Here is a 22,997-nt window from a genome sequence, read left to right as displayed (position 1 = left end):
CGGTGAAACACTGGCTGCTTGGCGTCTCTGCTGCGTGCCAGAAGCGTCCCAGAAGCGTGGCGGATTCTGTGTCTTTACCAGTGTTGGGAAGGTTACTTTGGAAATGTAATAGGTTACAGATTACAAGTTACCCTGTTTAAAATGTAATAGTAGTGTAACTTTTTCAATTACTTTATTAAAGTAATGTAACTAATTACTTTTGAGTACTTTTTGATTACTTTTCTAAATTTGTGAAAATTAAAGAATAATGAATAAAAGCATATACATCAACTCAAATACAGTTATCTAATAAGCATGTGACGTATTCTGTGTAATAAACTCCTGAAACATTGGTGTTTTTTTTAAACTGCTGTCTCTTTGTATATGATGATAGTTTTCTCAAAATAAGTAAAATGCACATGAAGTGACACAGAGCAGTTCAAGAAATTATGTTTATGTGCTTGTGTACTCCTATATTGAGGCAGCAGAGGTTGAAAACACTGCGAGCTTCAGTAGGCCTATGTGTAGTAAATGAAACCATGTCTTTGCCATTAATTTACAGGAGGGGCGGACTGGGAAAAAAATTCAGACTGGAAAATTCAAACTCATACAAACAAATTCATGGACAAAGCTATTTTTTGTATGGACCTGACATAAAAAAGGTTTAAATCTTTAATTTGGGGACATGCTAAATAATTAAAAGTTCTCTCCTGAACTGCACCTTCACTTCCATTTTTCTCTTCAGTCTCTTTATTTTGCCCTGTTATCCATCTCTCTCATGACTTTAATACTCAAGATTGAACAAAACTATACTTTACAATACAATACTACAATACTACAATATCTTTATAGAAAAATCCTAATACTGTACACGAGTCATGTTTTCCTTACAAAAATTGACCATGCTTTTTTTAGCCTATATACAATAACCTTTTTTTTTTGTTTTGTTTTTTGCAAATGGATTTGTATTTATTTTTAAATAACTCAATTTGTAAAATCATTTTAAATTTTTGGTTACCACAGTTAAACAATAGTAACTATTTTCTCTGGATTTATAGAAATATATTAAAACGTTAATTTTCGTAAGGGTTGTGTTGTTGTCTGTCCGTAGCTCCCCCTAAACCTATAAAAAAAATCTGATTGTTTTTCAGCTAAATTACTACTGTAACATTACAACTGATAATAATGATGTCCTTTATATAGTATTTTGAGTGATGACTGATGAGCAACGTGCTGCTGCTTGATTAATTAAATAAAAAAACAAAGACAAAAAACCATCTTTACAGATGAAACTGACCTGAAACCCTGAACAGTATAGTTCTGCTTCTCTGCTCCAGCTGTGCGCTTCCACAGTCCACTCTCTCTCTCTCTCTCTCTCTCTCTCTCTCTCTCTCTCTCTCTCTCTCTCTCTCTCTCTCTCTCGCATTGATTACTCTGATCCAAACCGTTTGGCGGAGGCGCGGAGAGCGCGCGAGTCATGACTAACACTTCATGACTTATTAGAGATTTAATTATCAAACGGCGGATTCGCAAATGATCGCTTTAGTACATTCGGCAGGCAACTATACAATAATGATATTAAAATAGCGGGCAAAATCGGCTGCCAGGCCACCGTGAATTGTCCCGGTTCTCCCGGTGTCCAGTCCGCGCCTGATTTCCACAGACACGCAGAACGTGCAGGAGTCATATATTGCATTTTTGGGGCTTAATATTCACTGACACTAGTCCATGTCATGTTTTGATTCAAGTGTACTGACCTACTTTTGATTTAGTCATCCAAAATGTGGCATATTCCGTCCGCGTTAGGCATTCCGTTTTTATGACTGGATTCTACGAACCAGACTGTGTTTCCGCTTCCCGGAAATTATTAGGGCGGTATGTCTCAGAATAGTCAGTGCAATTTGGGAAAGAAATCAGTTAAATCTGTATGTGGATGTGTGTAAATATTCAAATGTAATCCCCTTTGTAATCGTTAAAAATTTCATAAGTAACTGTAATTTAATTACTCATTTTTTCTTAGTAACTGTAACTAATTACAGTTACATTAATTTTGTAATTAAATTACGTAACGCCGTTACATGTAACTAGTTACTCCCCAACACTGGTCTTTACACACCAGAAGCGTGCCTGGCGCGGTGCTGGCGCGCTGCTGCTGTAGAGGGAGACAGTTGACAGACCAGGCTCTTGTCTTCATGACATCAACTTTTTTTTACACACCTACGCCTACTGATAAAGGACACCGTCAAAAGTATTGACGGCTAAATAGATCATGTTTGACAGGTGCAATATTTGAAAATCGATAATTATTTATTTATTTTTTTAAATTACATATATATCTGAATTTATGTCAACCTATAGACTTTCAAATATCAAAATATCATGAATTCATATGTTTTTGTGTACAAAATGACATAAAAACACATTTTCCTATTATATTTTGCCTGGAAACGCTTCCAACACGCGTGTCGCGGTAAAAATAGGCGTCGGTTCTATTTCTAGCATGCAAGCGTTTTCCGTGCGGCTCGAGCCGCGCCTGAGACACGCGTCTCACGCAGGCAGTCTGCAAGCTCTAACCTGTTAACATGGGAGCCGAATTAAAAACCAACACGCCACGCGGCTGAGACGCTTGCGCCCAGCATCCAGTGTGTCACCGGCCTAAGAATTCATGATTTATTAGAGATCAAATGGCGGATTCGCAAATGATCGCTTTAGTACATTCGGAAGGCAATTATACAATAATGATATTAAATAGTGGGGCAAAATCGGCTGCGAGGACACCGGGAATTGTCCGGTTCTCCCGGTGTCCAGTCCGCGCCTGATTTCCACAGACACGCAGAATGTGCAAGTCATATATTGCATTTTTGGGGCTTACTGTTCACAGACACTAGTCGATGTCATGTTTTGATTCAAGTGTACTGACCTACTTTTGATTTAGTCATCCAAAATGTGGCATATTGCGTCAGTGTTAGGCATTCCATTTTTATGACTGGATTCTACGAACCAGACTGTGTTTCCGCTTCCCGGAAATTATTAGGGCGGTATGTCTTAGAATAGTCAGTGCAATTTGGGAAATAAATCAGTTAAATCTGTATGTGGATGTGTGTTAATATTCACATGTAGTCCCCTTTGTAATCGTTAAAAAATTCATAAGTAACTGTAATTTAATTACTCATTTTTTCGTAGTAACTGTAACTAATTACAGTTACAATAATTTTGTAATTAAATTACGTAACGCCGTTACATGTAACTAGTTACTCCCCAACACTGTGTGTGTGTATATATATATATATATGAGAGAGAGAGAGAGAGAGAGAGAGAGAGAGAGAGATGTGGAAGTTTTGGATGGGTTGATATTGTAGAGCGGTGATGGAGAATGACTAAAGTAATCTGTGAGAAATCCTGCAAGACATGAACAAAGACAATTTATCACATGATGAACAATAAAAACATTGACAACTACATACTGTAGCTGCATCCTCTATAACAGTAAACAGACCATTATCTTCAGTTGGTTACTGGGCTTTACAAATAATATAGGCTACAGAAAAAAACAGTTTCTGTGCTACCCCCCCCCCCCCCCCCCCAAAAAAACTAATTATTGTAGTTACTGCACTTTAACTACAAATACCACAGTAAAACTATGCTTACTGAAGCATACCCATAGTTAAGTATTGAGGTTATTGTGCTTTAACTACAAATACCACAGTAACACTACGGTTACTGAGGTAAACCCATAGTAAGTAACGTTATTGAGGTATTCTGCTTTAACATCAAACGCCATGCTAAAACTTACAGAGGTAAACCTATAGTTAGTAATGTGCTTTAACTACAGATACCACAGTAAAACTACAATTACGGTAGGAGAAGCATATGTATTTTTTGTGGTTACAGTGCATTGACTACACATGACATGGTAGAGCGACAGCTACTATGGTAAAAATTTAGTAAATGTGTGGACATTTTACATGATCCCTTTCCCACCAAAGGCGATATTTTTTTATTAATATCTTCATTCATAAACAGTGAACAATGTAATATTTTACGAGATCATACCACTATGTGTCTTGTAGTCATCTAAAATCCATCTTCTAATGCGCTATATTGCTGGTCTTTGGTTCATGCATAGTTGTTGGTATTGGGGAAACGATCGCCCCTGCTGGTAATCCATTGGAGACTTCACCTTCTTACATGTGTACAGTGATTAACCATGTGTATGGATGATAACAGCCTTCTGAGCCTACCAGTAGACACATTCTGGCCCATATCTTTGAGCTGATAACTACTGATAATGCCCATTCAATCGAATGATAACATTCGAAGCAGGTGGTTCCTAAAAGCATCATCACACACTGTGAAACTCACTGTAATTTAACATTACAATCTGTTCAAAATAAGAAATAAAACAGGACCTTGTGAAAACCTTTCTTGTATAACCAACTGCAAAAACATTCATTCATGTCATGTCAGTGTTTTCATAAGAGACTTACACACAACGAGTACTGACAGAGAGGAAATGTAATATTCACAATACAGTGGAGTGGTAATGAAACAATGTAACTCATAATTCTACGACAGCTTGACATATTCAACGGGGAATCCGTTAGGAGTACAGTTATATATGACTGGGTAATTATTTCTAGTTAAGCCAATATATATATATATATATATATATATATATATATACATATATATATATATATATATATATATATATAGATTTTTTTTTTCAGCTGTCGAAGCCATTTGCCTTTTCATTGAGTTTTTATTGTCTTTAACAGAAACCCATTAGTCTGGCACTCTGATTTATTCAAATACTCTGACTTTTTATTAGCACAAAACCACTAATATATATAATTTGTTTATATATTTTATTAGATTTTTAACAGTTTGTTTATTTTGTTTTTTTCTTATCATTTGAGTGAATGATTCAATGATGTTTGGATGAGTCATTTCAAACAATTTGATTAACCACTTGTTCCAGTCTTGGGTTTTGTATGTGGACTGGATTAAAAATACTTTATAGGTATTAGATTTCTATCTGCAGGGACCTGACATATCACCTGACCTTTTGTCCCCTACTGACCAAACTCCCAGTTTGTGACATAACACACCAAAGCTTGGAGAGTGTGATCAGAATATAAATCAAGACACTCAAACTAACACCCCATCCATCACAGCATGAAAAAATAACAGAGGAGGAAGAGCACACAGGATCACAGTGAGACACGGTCAGATGTTCTGCAGTGCATTGCTCTATAGACAGCTTTTAATTTTTCTCAATAGTTTTTAACTAACATTAAGCATTTAAAATGTTTAATTGACAAATTGCTTGGCCATTGGCCCAATCCAAAAGAATTGTAGTGTTTAATGACAGCTTTTTATAAATAAATGATTACATTTTTAAAATGTAATTTTTAAGGAATTAAAACTTATTAACACAGTTAGGGTTTTAAAGACATATTAAAATCTATTTGTTTCTTCTAAATGGCCTGTAAATAATGATAACAATATTAATTCATTTATTCATTAATTCCTTTTATTTCTATAACTGCACCTGCAGATCAAAGTGCTGTACAATCAACACACAGCTACATACAATACATGAAAAACACAAACAATCCAAATAAAAACACAGCCCAACTCCTTAAAAGCTTATAATAAGAAATAATTTTTAATCCCAGCTTTGAAAACATTTATGGATGTAATCTCTCTAATCTCAGATGGTAGACTATTCCAAAACCTTGGACCTGCAACAGCAAGGCCTGATCCCCTTTCCGCTTTAAATGAATTGATGGGGACAGTAAGAAACAATTTATTTGTTGATCTTAAAGACCTAGATAGGTGTCAGCTCAGACACATAAGCAGGAGCCATTCCATGCACTGCCTTGAACACAAACTACAGAACCTTATATTTGATCCTGAAACCCATTGGTAGCCATCTGAGTGAGGCCAAGATAGGAGAGATGTGTTGACTTTATTCCAAAATCACTTGCATACAGCAGGCTTTTTCATATTTGTAACAGAAAGACATAGTTGGTCCAAAACAATGAATAATTTAAGTCAAGCACAGCCTGCAGCTCATGCTGGTGAAGATAAAACCAGCAACTATCTGCCCGCTAGAAATAGGTCAGATTTAAAAGGCAGTTTACTGGAGAAAGCAGGAAGACATGCAACATGTAGGTGCTAAAGAGATGAAAATAACATCTAGAAGAAATAATTAGTAATATGGAAGAGACTGGTTAGAGCCAGTAAGCTGGAAAAAGGTCCAGAAATGTGTAACACTGTTGATACCCAACAAACACAGCTGGGATATGCAGAGTTACAGATGTGAATAGTGATATTTTTGCGAATCAATGTCCAATGAAACAAAAGATAGTTTCATTGATCGCTGCTTGTAATCTGTCTCAGATGATCTCTCAACCAACCAAAGTCTTTACTAATAGTGCTGGACATACTTCTGCCACTTGCATAGACCATATTTATACAAATATTCCTGAATGTTGCACTAAACCAGTTTCTCGATCTGTGGGTTTTAATGACCATAATATCATAGCAATTACCAGAAAATTCCAAAATGTAAGGTTATTATAGTACATAAAAGAATGTTTAAGAAATTTATTCAAGAGAGTTTTTTGGCAGATGTTGGTGGTATTGATTGGACTGATGTGTATGCTGCTGAGGAGCCTGAGACTGCCTTAAATATCTTTAATGAAATAATGGGGAGGAGGACATCTGGAGGGGCTTCCTTTGTGGAGTCAGAAGGAAAGTTTTTGACCAAACCATCTGATATAGCGAATTATTTTAATGATTTCTACATAAATAGGGTCCATGCACTAAGGCAGAATATGGACAATACTGATTCTAATTACCTAAAATTTATAAAAAAAAAAAAAAAAGATGTGATGTTAGATGAGAGTTGTACTTTCCAGTTTAATAATGTTGATAAGCAGGAAGTAAAAAAGTTGTTGAAGTCTTTGCCCGAACACAGCTCAGTAGGTACTGATATGCTGGACAGTAAAGTACTTAGCCTGGTGGTTGACTATGTTTGCGGTCCGTTATGTCAAATATTAAATGCATACTTAATGAAAGGTGTTTTTCCCACTATTTGGAAAGAAGGTAAAATTATTCCCTTACCTAAAGATGGCAGACTAGCACTTACTGGGAAGAACAGCAGACCTATTACTATTCTCCCAGTTCTTAGTAAGCTGATGGAGAGAATAGTTCACTCACAAGTAAAGGAATATTTTGAATCTTATGGTTTGAACACAGATTCCCACATGCTTATAGACAAAACCACTCAACTTGTTCTGCCCTTACATTAATGACAGATGACTGGCTCAAGGAAAGGGATAATTTAAAGATTGCTTGATTTTAGTGCGGTATTTGATGTCATAGATCACAATCTACTCATTGGTAAACTAGAATGCTATGGATTTAGTCCAACTGCTATAGATTTTATGAAGAGTTATCTCACATGTAGGACGCAGCGCGTTTATTACACTGGCAGCTGGTCTCACTCTAAGGTCTTGGACTGTGGGGTTCCGCAAGGGAGCTGCCTGGGACCACTTTTATACGCCATCTTCACAAATGATTTACCATCTGTTTTGTGTAAAGCAACTGTACAAATGTATGCTGATGATTCCACATTGTATTATGCTGCAAAAACTGTAAGTGAACTGGATTATGTTTTATCAGCTTAAATATGGTTTCTGATTGGATAAAACAGAATAAGTTAGTGCTGAACATCTCAAAAACCAAATCAATTATTTTTGGATTGAGTCATAAATTGTCATTAATTCCAAAGATGAGTTTGAACTTGTCTGGGGAACCTATAGAACAGTTAGATAAAGAAAAATGACTGGGCACAATAGTGGATAGTAAGCTATCATGGGTAGAATATATTGATACCATAGCGAAGAAGATGGGTAGTGGTATCTCTATGGTGAGGAAATGTCTTTCTTATGTCCCCACATACATTGTGGAGCAGGTGGCTAAATATTTAATTTTATGTCATATGGATTATTGTGCCCCTGTATGGTCATCAATATCTAAAGGTTAACTACAGAAATTACAACCGACCCAAAACAGAGCTGCTAGGTTAGTATTACATTGTCCCATTATAACAAATAATGTTAGTATGCACTGTTAGCTCTCATGGTTAACGGTGGAGAAGAGGCTGGTTTTTAATACAATTAAGTTTTTTAGAAACATTGTCTATTCTTCTCAACCAGTCTTTTTATATAACCAAATTGTTAGGTGTGATCAGGTACATTCTCATGTGACTAGGTCTGTGGATGATGGCCTGATGATGTTACCACGCCCAAAATCAAAAGAGAACTGTTATTTATCGTGCCATCAATCATTGGAATAATTGCCCATTGAATATATGTAAAATGAATGGCAAAGACTCTTTTAGGTACCATCTGAGAATGCACTATTTAAAATTGTGAGTAAGGAAAGGACATGTTTATTTTATAAATGTAATACTGTAATCAGGGGCGGACTGGGACCAAAAAGTGGCCCTGGACTTTCTGGCCCACAGCAGCCCACCACATCAAAACGCAAACGCCCCTGTTTTGATGTAATTTATTTATTTGATATTTAAGTATACTGTTTGGGGATTTTAACCAATAGGGCAACTGATCCTCCATTGAAAAAAAAAAAAAAAAAGATAACCTGAGTGCTGCAGCTGTTCATTTAGCGACTCCTAGTGAGCGATACATGTTCATCACGAGACAAACATTCTCCTAGAACTCACACTTTGCATTCAGTTAACCAGTGTTGGGGAGTAACTAGTTACATGTAACTTAATTACGTAATTTAATTACAAAATAAATGTTACTGTAATCAGTTACAGTTACTAAGAAAAAATGAGTAATTAAATTACAGTTACTTCTGAAAATTTTAAAGATTACAGTGGGGATTACATTTAAATATTTACACACATCCACATACAGATGTAATTGATTTCTTTCCCAAATTGAACTGACTATTCTGAGACGTACGGCCCTATAATTTCCGCGATGCAGAAACATAGTCTGGTTAGTAGAATCCAGTCATAAAAACGGGATTGCTATTGCCTAACACGGACGGAATATGCCACATTTTGGACAAATATATCAAAAGTACACTTGAATCAAAGCATATGCAAAGTTTTAATATTTGCTATAAATTCAGAGACAAAGGTTACTGTTGTTAAACCATGCCACAAATTTACATATTTATTTATTTAAAAATAAATACAAATGGTAATCCATTTGCAATAATAATAATTAAAAAAAACATGGTTACTGTACTTTTACGTAATAAAAGCAGTTAATTTTTGTGAGGGAAAAACATGACTCATGTTCAGTATTAGGATTTTATATTGTAGTGATGCACTCAATTTGACATGTAGGCAATTTAGAAAGTATAGTTTTGTTAAATCTTGAGTGTTAAAGTCATGAGGTAGATGGATAACAGGGCAAAATAAAGAGACTGAAAAGAAAAAAGAAATGAAGTGAAGGTGAAGTTCAGGAGAGAACTTTTAATTATTTTGCATGTCCCCAAACTAAAGATTTAAATCTTTTTTTATATCAGGTCCATACAAAAAATAGTGTTGTCCATGAATTTGTTTGTATAAGTTTGAGATTTCCCGGTCTGAAATTTTATCCCAGTCCGCCCCATGTGGAAATTAATGAAGCAGACATGCAGACATGTGTTCAAATTTGATCATCTTAATTCAAGTGATGAAGGATTGTAAAAGTCTGACAGTATTGAGCACTGCTGTAAAGTTAAACCTGAATGGTGTAAATGTTTGAAGATGATTAACAGTTGCAAATAAACATTTATTGGAGATTTTGAAAAGTAATCAAAAAGTAATCAAAAGTAATTAGTTACATTACTTTAATAAAGTAATTGAAAAAGTTACACTACTATTACATTTTAAATAGGGTAACTTGTAATCTGTAACCTATTACATTTCCAAAGTAACCTTCCCAACACTGCAATTAACAGATGCATGAATATGCGGTAATATAAGTTCATGATCCGATTCGTGAACAGATTATTCTCTTGAGTAAATCTTTTAAAATAATCATTTATTTTGTTTAACAAAAACATTGTGGAAACCAGTGGTTCACAAACTGGATAGATCTGAGGTGCAGGGCTCGCAAAATTGCTAGCCCGACGTCCAGGGGCTATTGTGTTTTGCAGTCGGGCTCCAAAATGTATCACTGCTCTTCCCGACGGGCTATCGTGAATAGTGATTTAAAATTCGCGTTGTTCACTCGCTTGGAGGGGTGAAATGTATCGTAGTTGATCGTTTTCACTTGTTTCTAAATCTTGCTGATTCAACTTTTTTAAACAATTTGCGCGCGTTCGAAGCTTGCGCGCACTCGTTCAAAGCACGCGCTGTGAGCAGCATTTCAGACAATGCGCGTACAAAGAATTAATTCATCTTTTGGGTATCCTAACTTCTGAATGAACAAATACACACACAATTATTTCAAAATAATTGTCTCTGCAAGTATTCTCGTAAACACAGTCGGTTATGTTTTAAGTGAACGTATACAGTGGCCTGCTGCTCAGAGAAATTCGCTGTACCAGATGAATCTGTCTCTCTCTAAATTAGACGAAAACGCGCTATATATATATATATATATATATATATATATATATATATATATATATATATATATATATATATATATATATATATATATTATATATATATATATATTTGTGTACCGGGTGGGCCGGCCCACATTGGCTAGCGGCCCACCGGGAAAAGTCCCGGTGCTCCAGATGGCCAGTCCGCCCCTGACTGTAATCATTTATTCAGATTAATTTATGATGCTGTGTATTGATGTATATAATGTTGTAGTGCTATATTGTTTTAATATTAACATTATGTAATTTCTTTTTGTTGTGGACCCCAGGAAGACTAGCTCGTTCACTTTGGTGACAGCTAATGGGGATCCATTTTACAATAAACAATAAACAATATGCAGTGTGATATTTCTCCCAGACATAGACCATATAAACAACTAACAATACTGAGTATTTATATTTTCAATTATTAAACCTGACATGCAGAAACAACTCAATCTTCTTGGTGCTTTCAAATGGGTGCTTACAAATTATTATTAGTTATTTTATATTATTTTAACAAAAGCAAGCTAATAAAGTTTGGTAGCTATGAACATTTGGTATCTCTGAAAAACTGCGCAAATGGAAATGAACCTCCCTAAAAATAAATATCCTCTTTAGTGGACAAAAATGAATTGCTCTTCCCAAGAGAATCAACACATTCAACACAAGTTGAGTTGAGACTTAATTTATATATATTTATGATATTAATATAAGGAGCTTCAGTGTAAAGCAGTGAGTTTACCAACAGCTCATAAACAGTCTGTTTTTCTCCACCTCCGAGACAGATGACTGAGGATGGTGGGAATAAACATTGCCAGGCACTGTTTTGGCTGCTTGCGTGGTATAAATTCATATGAATTGCAGTTGTTCAGCCGGATGTATGAAGAAGCGTGAGATGGTTTTCGACTAACCAGTCCACTGGTTTTATGAACCTCATTACACAATGCTGTTTAGGTCCCATTGAATAGAAATATTGGCAATGTGAAAACGAGCACATCTGTGCCAGTGTAAATGCTTTCAATAGGATTTTCTCCTGCTATCAGTTTCTGCTGTCAGTTTTATCTTCTATAAGAATACACTCGGAGCTAATAATAGCGTCTTCACTCGAAGGTAATTATAGTGTTTTCTGAGGTGCTGTCCATGGATTTATTGACATAGGGACACAAACTGGTTCAATATGCTTGCTCCTGTGTGCTGAGCATCATGGGAAATAAGCTGCATAAACAAATGACTTCAGCACTGCAGATCTTTTTGTGTGGAGCACATTTTGAGAATTAGCATTGGCCTTTATTTAGCACGTAACTATCTGAAATTTATTTGTGAGCAACAATGCGGGTTTATACAATAAAGCATAAAATCGCCTTTATTATACAGCCATAAAATCTCATCATAAATCATTATCCACTATATAACTGCTCAGGGATAGAGCTAAAAGTAATTAGTAATCTAAACCAGTTTGCCTCTAGTTTTTAAAAACCTGAAGTCCACTTGTTAACCACACTGGACGAGAGCAACAGCTGGGCTGAGACGAGAGCTGAAAAAACCTTCAAGGCCAAACAGATTGCCTGCAGATCAATAATTACGTCTTGTACAAACAATGAGCCTTGTAATCTGAGTAGCCGAGCGGCATCAATGACAAAAAGTAGGAATTAAACAGCAGAGAACTGTTGTGTCGCTGCCTCCCGGGTTGGCAAGGAACCTTCAGAAGCAGTAGGCAAAACACACAGTGTGACATTTAAGAAAATTGCATGTAAACTTTGCAATAAAAATTGCTGTTTATAAAGTACACTTTGTGCGCCAACAAAGTGGTCCCAAATACCACTGAGTAAAAACATGTAGTTATTTTTATTAACATAGGCCTACTGGTTTGTAGCACATGGCCTATAGTTTTTAATCTTTTACTACACTTTGTTACTTTCTCGCGCATTCACAGAAAACAGCTCTGCATTAGTCATCAAAATATTTTCTATTAGACAATAGAAAACTTTAAGTCAGCTGAATTAAAACTTAGATTGGTCTAATTTGATAATTAAAAGTAAGATGATTGTCTTTTGGCTAACTGCTGTTTGGTCCGACAAGTTCTGAACATACAGTAATGGTTATGTAGCTGGATCCAAGACTCTTGGAACACAATTTAATTTAGTAATTCAAGTGCTATCAGTAGCACTTAACATTTCTACAAGATAATGTCTTTAATTTAACTTTTAGTGGTACTCCAAATAAGCATGGTCAGCATTCCATAAGTATGTATTCACTGTGCTGCAATAAACATTATCGTGTTTTTGGAGAGTAAGAGCTACATCTCCGCCTGATGTTCTCTGTATAATATTTTCCCGGTTTGTCTTGCGGCCAATGTCACCAAAACAACCTGAGCAACAGTAAGATCTATTACAGAGGGATGAGTTTATTACAACCTGAATGGAGATATTTTGCTGGAGGGTTTGTGTCTTTTGGCTTATTTATATGGGCATCTACACAAATCAGATTAGATCAAATAACATTTGCAGCAGGCAGTGTGAGAGTGCAAATATGCTAATGCGCTAGCATGAGCAAATTGTCCTTCTAAAGCAGAGATGGAATTACAATTCGAATTGAGAGATTGGATTGGAGGACCATATCATGCGCTATGGTTTCATCGGTTATTCAACCTTTAGCGATGAGACGTAATCCAAACTGATATTTCAATTAAATATTTCATTCAGACCAATTGTCCACAGTGTGACTGCCACACAGAAAACATAAACTGTTCATAACATTTTCAAAGACATGCAAGTAAACAGAGCATTTCCTAACAAGGCCATCACTAAAATGCACAAGATGAAAACTTCTTCTACAAAATAATGCAATTTAGAAATAAATAAATGATTAGAATCATATATAGTTTTCTTGAGTGTGCCTATATAGTGAGTGAATATATATTATATTATATTATATTATATTATATTATATTATATTATATTATTTTATATTATATTATATTATATTATATTATATTATATTATATTATATTATATTATATTATATTATATTATTATATTATTATGTTATATTATATTATATTATTATATTATTATATTATATTATATTTCATTTAATATGATGCATATTCTGGAGTATTATTTTAGCTCAAACAGAAGAGCATGCATTAACTTCTATAATATCTATTTTTTCACAATGTTAATTTTCTTTATTAATATTTTTTTTTTCATTTAATTATCATATTCATTATAGTGTATTATACTGTAAATAGTGTATGATTAATGCAATCTACAGTGACCAAAAACATTTGTCTTTGCTCAAGGACAATGAAAGCCATTTCCATTAACACAAATTTGAGGAAAGGGTCAGTACGCAGATGGCTGAGAGCACTATCAGGGATTCCAGCTGGATGCATGTTCGAATTTCCTTCTTATCGAGAACAAATCAAATATATGATGCTTTGAAACCGTCAGTACAGCAGTAATAAATGTTATATCAATCTATACAATATGGATATACAAGATTATTGTTCTCATGTAATGTCAACAATTGCTTTAACATTGACAAAATGAAAGAGAGAACACATAAGTTCCTCCCTGACACTAAACTTCTTGTTAGACACAAAGATCACACTGTTGCTTTGCATGCTTTCTGAAATTCACAAAAAAGGTTACTGTAAGGTTGCTTTTATTAAAAACCTGCTTTTATTAAATAGCGCTCTTTATGGAACAAACAACTGCTTTGTACTGCAAAACAGTTTAGCTGAGTTGACCTTTTAATAAAAGTGGACACCTGAGGCTGCCAGATGGTGTTTTTATGAAAGAGGTTTACACACTTTTTTTGCCCTATACCAGCATTTATTTTTCCAATACATTTAACTTCTAAGCTGTGTGTGTTCTGTCTATTTTAACTTTAAAATGTAATACACCAAGGACATAATGTACATGCATCCATACCGTTTCATTATACAAATCTCTTTTCTCAGAAGAATTTAGTGCACAAGTAGACTGCTTTTGGTATGTTTTTTTTTTTTTTTTTTTTTTTTGGAGCTTTTGGAGCTCGATACTAAGGATCCCCTATCAACTACATTATATTGACTTTCCTTTTATGTTCTGCAGAAGAAAGCAAGTCGGGAACATCATGATGATGAGTAAATGATGCCAATTTGTGGGTGAACTATTCCTCTAAGAAGTAAAGATAGAATTTTAGAGCCCTTGGGATCTACTTGCCAAAGCAAAACAAGCCCACTGTGAGTGTTTATCTAAGACACCCGATCCAGCTGGGTTTATAGTAGTGACGTAAACACCATGAAAACATACTATCTTTGATAAAAATGATACATAATAAATAATAAATGATTTGAACTGCTATATTGATACAAATGGCAGAGAAACATATATTTTCTTTACTGTCCCCAAAGCAAGTCAGCATTCTTTCTCTCTGTTCATCCCTCTAACTTTGGCTGAAGTTCATCTTGCAATGCACATGGAAGTCTGTGATTGTTTTTTTGTTTTTTTTACTGTGACAGGGAACATCTGTGAGGCTCAGACTGTCCCTGCAGAAGTGTGGGCTGTCTTTGCTTACTACATGCCTGTGGCAATCAAGTAGTAAATAGTTAATTTTGTTGGTAGTGAAGGTTCATGCTGCAGGCGATTTATAATTAAAGTGAAGAGCTCAGAATGAATCATACCGATCTGAAACTGAGACTGACACCAAGCAGGAATACATGCCACGTCATCTTATCAGCACGCTCCGTCTCTCTGTTCACACACTGAAAGTATCAAAGAGAACGTGTGTATTATCATATTGGCTTGTGTGGGTGAGAACAATTTGTTCTACTGGACAGAATGCGGCTTTGTACATGTATCTGGCAGCTGTGTTCTTTCAAAATTTGATTTGAAAGATGCCCGTGCTGTTTGTTCTCAGTATCTGGAGACAGAAATGTTTGCATCTCAGAGTTGCGGAAAGCTGAAGTGTGTAACTTCTGCACCAGTAGCAAGATAATTATGATTGTTTTCACTTATAATGAAGTTTTTAATGAACTCTCTGCCTTTGTTTAGTCAAACAGAAGGCATTGTTGTGATGTTCTGGTTGTGTTGCAGTCAGCTAACAGCTTCTTTATAGGTCTACTTTGCATATTAACCTAGAATAAAATAACTTTTTTAACATCAAAAAAGCAGCTTTTAAACATGTGGGATGAAACCACTTAAGGTTCAAACATTAAAATGCTAATCAGCTTGAGTACAAGTCTAATAGCTGAAAAAAAATAAAAATAAAAAATAAATAAATAAATATATATATATATATATATATATATATATATATATTCCTCCACAGAATATTGTCCAAAAGAAGCTAATTGCCTCATCTCTGATTAGATTTCCAATTGTTCTGAATTGTAATATTATGTGGCAGTCTCCTCAAACAAGCCGTCCACACTACAGACAGACAAACTTCACAAGTGTTTTGTTTCTGATCCTCTCAGTTTGAAAATGAGTGCCAAATTAAAACTCCTTTGACCAAACACTATAGTAAGCATCACCACACTGTGTGGGTGGGCAATGCACACTTTAATTTTGTGATTAAGATGGAGAATTGCACCTTAATTTGCATAAATACATTAGTGAATTGGGTGCTAAATAAAATGGTAACAATTCAGTCTTAGTGAATTTCCTCTTTGTCTTAAGCAAAAAAAGTAGAGCACATTAAGCAGGAAATATCATTTAGTGAGTCTCTCTGTGCAGGTCACACCATTTCTGTTATCTGTCATGCCGTCCTGAAAAGAGCAACCTGGGCAAGCCAATGTAACAACGGTGCCAAAGATCTGCCTTTTCTTGAGCAGGTAATTAGGAAGTACTATTTAGATCTCTCCTCCTAGTAATCTGTCTGCCTGGGCTGACTGCCATTAGTCCAAAGCTGGTCTTGCTCCGGAGTTAAAGATGAGAGAACAGCAACATTAATCATCGAGACTTAAGCATCATGCATCGTCCAGGGGACATACCTGAAGACCGAGGAGAAAATGATGCTTGTTTTGGACTTTCACACTTAAGACTTTGTGCTGTGAACTTCCCAAAACATCTTATGAGCTGTAATTTAGTGTTCAAGTTTTGGAAGAATTCTGATTTGTATATTTAGTACTCAGAGGTGGAAAGAGTACAAAAATATTCTACTCAAGTAAAAGTACCATTACATTAATGAAATTTTACTTAAGTACAAGTAAAAGTACCAGTCTAAAAATCTACTCAAGTAAAAGTAAAAAGTAGCTCATTTAAACTTTACTCAGAGTAAAAATTACTTACATTTTACATTTTAACAGTGGGAGGGAGTCAAAATGGGACAGGCCAAGGGTGTCAAACTCACTTCCTGGAGGGCCACAGTCCTGCACAGTTTAGATTTAACACTAATTAAACACACCTGATCCAGCTAATCTAATCATTTAGGTTTATTTGAAAACTACATGATATGTGTGCTGGAGCAGGGTTAGAACTAAACTCTGCAGGGCTACGGCCCTCCAGGAACTGAGTTTGACACCCCTGGGATAGGTCTATTAATCTCAAACTAGTTGTTTTTAATTAAAGGAATCAGTTATTTAGAATAATAAAACATTTGGGCTGTTACCAGGCAAATCAGTATCAACAAACTCATCTTTTAATGCAGAGGAAATGCAGAAGATTCATTGGAAGTGGCATTTAGATGTATTACACTGTTTAGTGCAGGACAAGAATGCATTTAACCTGCAGTTACAAATGCATGAATAATGTTTTGATATACAAGACATAAAATGTTGAATACTCATTTGAAATGATAAGAAATTAATTATTTAAAAAAATCAAAAGATACTTTAAATGTGAAATTAAAATGGCCAGTATGTGTCAGCAAGTCACTGTTAATAAGTGAGTCATTGCGATTGAACCGAATCATTTAAACGATTGATTCATTCAGGAACGAAACACTGTCACGTTTCTCAGAGACGCAAAACTGTGCTTTGGTGGCTGTGTTTGGAATTATTTTCTGTTGTAGAAATAGAGCTAAAAAAAGGCAATATGGTGTCTAAAACGCAAGTCTCTTAATTAACTTGTTTACTGAACTGTTATATATATGTATGTATATATTCATGATGATTTTTGGAGGAAAAGATGGCATTCTTTGTGTGAATTTGATTTAATATATGAAATTATATAAATATGTGAATTTTCTGCCCCTATATCTTCAATTTTGTGGTCATTCTAAATGCATTTTAGAAGACTGAATCACACAGTAAAAGAACGCACTATAAATGCGCGCGCACATCATTAAAACAAAAATAGCACACTCCTCACCACTGTCTTTTTGGCTAATTTGTGCAAAACCTCTTGCTAAAATGTCAAAGCTTCATTTTAACCACCAATGCAACGATGCAATTATTTAGCTTACCTCTACATTCTTGCAAAGGGTTGATGTCTTGTCGAGATTTTATAAGCTGCTAGTTTGGTCTTCCTAGACAAGTACAGCTTACACTGCATAATAGAGCATACATATGGCCAGGGTTCACTTCATTTCCTTCGAGTTCAACTACAGAATATGACGGGGTTTCGTTTTCAGCGGTGTCTGCACCACTAACGCCTGTTTTGTCCGTCTGCATCTCTCTCGTCATTTTAGCGTCAGTTTGCCCTCCTGCCCATTATTTACTGACGTAGTTTCCAGGGAGCGATTTATTTTTTATTTTTATTTTTTTTACTCAGTAATTAATGTGTTTTAAAATGTAGCGAAGTACAATACTTTAAACAAAATATACTTAAGTAAAAGTAAAATGACAGATTTTAGAAATTACTTTAAAAAGTATTAGTACACAAAAAAGCTACTCAATTACAGTAACGCGAGTAAATGTAATTCGTTTCTTTCCACCTCTTTTAGTACTGTTGCAAATCTAATTTAAACAGCTCCAGATCAGGGTTGTGCAAATGTTGAATTTAAAGGGGTCATATGACAATGCATGTTATTTTCCACATACTGTACATTATTACATACAGCTATCCAGTGTGTAGTGATTGGCCGAATACCTCAAGCATGTGATGGAAATGTTACACCCCTTACCATATTTGGAAACACACAGCGTCTCCACGACATGATGGTGGCGGCAATAATACTACAGTGAAAACAAAGTTATGGCTTCTTTCTTGCGTATATATTTGGGTGGGTATTATGCAAATCTTCCAACACAGTGACGTAGATTTGTTGGGGGCATGTTTGAATAAGGCGTTTTAGAAAGGTGTGGTTGAGTTTTAATTTTTAGTAAGAAAATCTCTTTAAGTTTTGAATATCTCTTTCAACTTTACGGATCTTATCCATGCACAAACAGCTTGTAACACTCAAAAGATGAAGGGAAATTTAAATTGCATCACATGACCCCTTTAAGATCTGCGCAACTGTTTTAAACATACTGTAGATAATAATAGAAAATGTTTCTTGAGCAGCAGATCATGCAACACTGACGATGAAAAATAAATCACAGGATTAAATTAAAAAGAAAATTGAAAAGTTATTTTAAATTGTAAAAATATTTCATATTATTATTTGGCCTATTAATACATTTTATTCTACTTTGTTGTTATAATTTTTTTTTCTATACTTTTTTTCTTTATTTCAGAAACATACTTTAAAGTCCTTCAAACTTTACAACTTCGTCATAATAACCTCCTGTCCCCAAAGTGCCAACTCTGTTCTTGCGAGTGACCTTTTGCTCTCAGACACAGAGCAACTGATGGAACATTTCCCATAAAGCCCTCACAGCTGCCGGACTGGTCTTGGCAAGATCTGTTACAAATGAAAGTGGCCAGTGAGTGAACCCAAGAGCACAGAGCTGAGCAAGGTCACACGATGCTGAGGAGACAGGGAGGACAAACATAGTTTATTATCTTTTGTCAACCTCAGAGGTGTTGTTGAAGCAATATCACAGGAGCAAGAGTGCAGTTTGTTTACCGAATGTCAGCAGTGATTCATCCTGAGTGAGGTCGCAGTTCAATAAACAATCAATTAACTTACAGTTCAGACAAAATTTGACCAGTTTGTTCACATATTTTTTCACCACCCTCACTCACTAAATAGTTTCAAAGAAGCCTAGTATGCGAGGCCTTCCTGAATCATTGTGTTTAAAACTAATCGGGCTAGTGAATGATTCATCGAGTCACTTGGAGACACTTGTTCCAGAATTAACTGGTGTGTTTATACAATATCAGTTGAATTAATGACTCACTCATAAAGACACGTTTCACCATCTATTGTTGGAACTATGTAACTTGCACACAGAGTGAATGGAAAAAATCCTTACTGCTAACGTTGAGGTGAGACTGATAGTTTTTCTAAAAACAGCAAATACAGACGAGCCAAAAGTGAAAGTTTCTTATGCTGTTGAACTGTATATGAAGTTATGTGCAAATATATTGTTTATTAGCTATACTGTCTACAGAAATTAATTCGATGAACTTAGACGAGTGAGCTTTTTAATGATCATAAAGGGTGTTTTACAACAGTTTTATACATTTTTTATTTCATACAGATTAATAATAAGTGGATTACATTTTAGGAACACTGTTTTGATTGAAACTATTGATTGTGCTCTATTTCATCAACCAAAATAGTTTCAATCAAAGCTGATCACAGCTAATCCACTGCGAATGTCCAATCAAACGTAGACTGTGAAGCAGAGTAGCATACACAACGCTGTTTCGTTTATGAATGAACCTGCTTCTTTGAACAAATCCAGTGAGTCAATGATTCAATTACTCATTCATAAAGAGAGTCACTTGCTTTGTTCCTTGCCACCTACTGGCACTTTCATTTTTATTTTTAAAGTATACAAAAAATTGAGTCATTTAAATTGTTTAATATTTCTATATTCAAAACTTTATATTTAAAACATTAATTTTATAATACTGTTATTATGAAATGCATAAATGCCACGTCTGAGTCTTGTCAAAAAGTCTGTAAATATACCATAATGCCACATTTGTGCTCTTCTGTGCCATTCAATTTATTATTTTTTTTTCATTGTTGATGCTGATTTCATTTAGCTAGTAACTTATTCTTCCTAATTGTATCTTATTATTTTAATTTAATTTATTGTTGATTTTTTTTTTTATAAAAGTTTATAAATCAAACATATTGGCACAAAAGATGACATATAGTACATTTAATAAAGTTGGAGGCATCACAAAGGTATATAAAAATAAAAATAAACCTTTAAAGAGTATAAAATTGCCTTGTATTAGGAAGATTAATTTCTGTCATTGATCAGAAGGTGTTCCTAAAAAGTTTTTTTTTTTTTTAGATAGGAGAACAAGTGCTCCTGAAAAGAAATGTAAGCGCAGAGCCCTTAAGAATGTAATGTTACCTTTTAAAAACGAATTGCAAATGTTTATGCAAAGTGTAAACTATTAAATATAATCTACAAGTCATGCAATAATCTCTACCATTTAATAAGAAGTGTTTTGAGGGCTTAGATAAACAGGTCAATTAGAGACAATTATTTATCATTCTGATTTTTGTATTAAATCATTCTTTCATTTCACTTATCATTTATTATTATTATTTATTAAATACAAGGGTTCATTAATGATGCTTACATTATAACATGTGCAAATTCACATACATCACATTCACATCTTTAATTTTGCCAGAATTGCTGGTGCCTGTCTTAAAATCCAAGAAAATTTAGATAAAATATGAAATAAGTTTAATGTTATTATAAATTATAAAGCTTATTATTATTATTATTATTATTATTATTATTAAATACATCTGAAAGGTCATCTAAAATTACCATTATTAAAATTATTACTAATTTTACATTTGGGCACATTCAGCTACAGTTTTCCTATTAGTGCATGACCTTCTGGTGCCTTATAGTTTTATTTATTTATTATATATTTTTTTTCTAGGCTGTCTAGGTTTAGATTTGTATAAATCAATGTTAATGATAAAATCCCTTGATGGTTCCAATAGTTTTTTCTCCAATTGTGAATAATCATTTGTCATCCAGTAGGTGATTTGAAAAGCTATGAGAACATAATGACATTGAGCACGAGGGGTTATAAGGTTATTTGTCTTTCGTGCATGTAAATCAAGGAGGCTGTGTTGGATGTTAGACATTGATTCGGCCATTAGTAAATTCAAAACATCAGTTCGCCCTGATAGAACATGCTGCAGTGCAAGAAAACAAGGCAAGAGAGCAACGAGGAGGTATTGTATATGCAGATTGTGGGGAAATTGTATTCACTGTGTACAGGGCTGATCATAAATATGTGGTCAAAGGACTGTTCTGTTACTGCGAATGTAAACAAAATACTCTCTTATATTATGGAAAAAATGATTTATACTGAAAATGTTTTCACCCTCAGGTCATCAAAGATATCAAAGATGTAGATAATTATTATTCTTTTTTTTTTCATGGGAGCAGATTTGGAGAAATGTAACATGACATCACTTACTCAATAATGGATCCTCTGCAGTGAATGGGTGCCGTCAGAATGAGAGTCCAAACAGCTGATGAAAGCACACTAATTCCTAAGTAATTCACACGACTCCAGTCCATCAGTTAACATCTTTTGAAGTGAAAAGCTGTGTGTGAAACTTTAAACAGTCACTTCTTCTTAAACAATCCTCTCTGCTCAAGGCTGAGATGTTGGCGCTGTGAGTTTGATGCCCAGAAACTCTATGTCTGTCAGAAGTGCCTCAGCATGGAGAAATGACACATATTCATTGATGAATGAAATGAGAAGATCTGTCAAGTGTCAAACCTTTTTGATGTTGTACATTTCCCTTCCAGAGTTGGAGAATCACAACATGGGGTGCAAGAAACTTCAAGGGCGAAAAAAGGAGAAACACGAGAAAGACGCGAGGACCATGGAGGTCAGATTTCATGAATGCATTAAAGAAATATTTCACTAAAAAATTAACATTTTGATATTTTCTCACCCACATGTCAATCCAAACTCGCATGGCTGTCTTTTTTCACTTTTTTCACGGGGAAGTCGTGGCCTAATGGTTAGAGAGTCTGACTTGCAATCGAAGGGTTGCGAGTTCGAGTCTCGGGCCGGCAGGAATTGTGGGTGGGGGGAGTGCATGTACAGTTCTCTCTCCTCCTTCAATACCACGACTTAGGTGCCCTTGAGCAAGGCATCGAACCCCCAACTGCTCCCCGGGCGCCGCAGCATAAATGGCTACCCACTGCTCCGGGTGTGTGTTCACGGTGTGTGTGTGTGTGTGTTCACTGCTCTGTGTGTGTGCACTTTGGATGGATTAAATACAGAGCATGAATTCTGAGTATGGGTCACCATACTTGGCTGAATGTCACGTCACTTTCACTTTCACTTTTTTCTCCGAGTTGAAAGACAAAACCAACCTGTACACCAACGACTGCACCTCTAAAG

The 22,997-nt window shown here is 35.0% G+C and overlaps 1 long non-coding RNA gene across 1 annotated transcript in view; it reads left to right on the top strand.

The window, feature by feature from the left end:
- LOC132122556 (uncharacterized) overlaps nt 1–22,476 on the top strand; it is a 45,681-nt gene extending 23,205 nt beyond the window's left edge. The window contains exon 3 of the long non-coding RNA XR_009426394.1: nt 22,394–22,476. This is a non-coding gene — a long non-coding RNA (uncharacterized LOC132122556). The remainder of the gene's footprint in view (nt 1–22,393) is intronic.
- The last annotated feature ends 521 nt before the right edge of the window (nt 22,477–22,997 follow it).

This window comes from Carassius carassius, chromosome 40 (genome assembly GCF_963082965.1).
Source record: "Carassius carassius chromosome 40, fCarCar2.1, whole genome shotgun sequence".
Classification (NCBI taxonomy): Eukaryota; Metazoa; Chordata; class Actinopteri; order Cypriniformes; family Cyprinidae; genus Carassius; species Carassius carassius.
This window is presented reverse-complemented; position numbering and strand designations above follow the sequence as displayed.